We start from the raw sequence: 2051 nt of genomic DNA, 5'->3' as shown, positions 1-2051 counted from the left end.
CTCTCTAATAGTAGTTGGCAGATATGATTTCATCATATCATTCAGTAGGATATCCCTGGCTGTTAGGCTGGATGATAATACGAGGCAAAGTTTTACCCTAGTTCGGATCGGACCCTTCCAGTTGAAGAAAGAGCCTACTCCTGGTACTGTATATTAGTGTTAGGGGTGTGTACAAAGTACATGTGAATACCAGGCATTGTGCGTGTGTGTGTACTATCGACGAACTATCCCCCAAGCTTGTATAACATACTAAGGGCCTAGGGTTACAAATCATATATAGTTGGCTTATCACGAGTGGGGATAGAGTCCTCCGCGACTCTGGTAGCTTCGTGTTGTATGCTGAGTCCTCCACATGGGTCTCCGTATAACACATCTCGGTCCAACCTATATGTGGCGCAGGATGGAACCGACCCAGGAGTCTTCATGTTGACCCACCACAACCAGAAATGATGTGCCCACCACACCACACACGCAATTGGCCACTAAGTAAATAAGCATATATAATAGTACAACGGTATCTAGCTCACAATACGTGTCCATATTTTGTTGATGACACTGACGGACTTTGCATTTGATGCATGCTCTGTATTTTGTTGACGACACTTACGGTCATTGTATTTGAAGCGAAAGCACGATATGGTCACTGGACTTCAGAATAAGCTCATCACGGTCACCACATACATTCTGTCGTGCTAACCAACATGTGGTTGGATGGTTAGAGGACAATGGTTTCTCGAGCCCACCAAGGTTAAAGTCCCGGTGCTCGCATTTATCTTGTGTTAATTTCAGTATTTTCCGGCGATGTACGTTCAGTGGGAGGAGACGTTCCACTCGACTACGAGGCACCTATGGTGGCTTCGTAATTAAGATCTCAAGATAATATATGCTGGCCCACTCTCTCGAAGGTGCGGCAGCGGACCGACGGTGGGGAGTGGTTTCGGGGAGGGCGGGCCGGCCGCGGGCGGCGAGGGCGGGCGGTTCGGCCGGTGGTGGCTGGCGGCTCGGGGGGGTGTGGAGTTTGATGATAAACGGGAGGCCCTTGATTTCGTATCCAACGGCTGGAAAATTTAATGACCCGAGATGAAAAAGTCAGTCGACTGACATGTAGCCTCATCCCGCACATACACATGCACGCAGGCAAGACATGCACGCATGTAGGTGTGCAACACTGACACGTACACATAACGTACACACGCACGCATGCTGGCGTGCAACGCTTACACGTACACATGCACTCACGAACACACGCACGTACGCACCCATGCATGCAACACTAAAACGCACCATTGCACATACGCACCCATGGATGCAACACTGAAACGCACCCTTGCATGCATGCAACACTCGCACGCCTGCATGCACACAGCACACGATGCAAGACACAAGCTTAACTACATGAAAAAGATGACGTCACACTCAATGGACAATCATCGGTTTATGAAATGCCCGCTTCTGACTGCCCTGGCCCACCAAAGGTTCCTCTGCTGTGCGCTGCCTGCGTTGGGTCACTGACATGCATGCCATGCACCCAAAGAGCCCACACGTCAGTGGAAGAACGGCGCAGTGTCCTAGGTGAGAGTCGAGGGCGCCACTTGCGGCATGCCCGGCTGAACACGCCTCCGTGCCGCATTCAAACGCCTCCATGAAACCCGCCCATGTGGAAGCCGAGAAACCCACTCTGGACACACGTCCGTTCATGACCGGGCCGGTGTTAAACGCAACACCGGCTGAGCTCCTCCCGTCCGTTGTCTATTTAATCTCCTATTTAAACGAGGCCAAACGCCAGCCAAGAATCGCACACCTCCGCCGCTCCCCTATCTCCTCCACCATTTTGTCCACTCTTACAATGGCTTATGAAGAGTAGTTATTCCGCATCCAAGCCGGCTGGGTAGCGCGCCGGATACGAGCTATGCAGCTCGCTGATCCACCTCCCTCCCGTCGCGCGATGGAGCCAGTTGCCGCCCCAAGTCGGCGCGCGGTTCAGCAACTTGCCGCTCCAGGCCAGCTCGACGAGGAGCAGTGCACCGGCGTCGTTGTTGCCGTCCACGCCG

Source organism: Triticum dicoccoides, chromosome 2B (genome assembly GCF_002162155.2).
Source record: "Triticum dicoccoides isolate Atlit2015 ecotype Zavitan chromosome 2B, WEW_v2.0, whole genome shotgun sequence".
In the NCBI taxonomy this organism is placed as follows: domain Eukaryota; kingdom Viridiplantae; phylum Streptophyta; class Magnoliopsida; order Poales; family Poaceae; genus Triticum; species Triticum dicoccoides.
The sequence above is the reverse complement of the archived record's forward strand: the minus strand, read 5'-3'. Positions refer to the sequence as shown.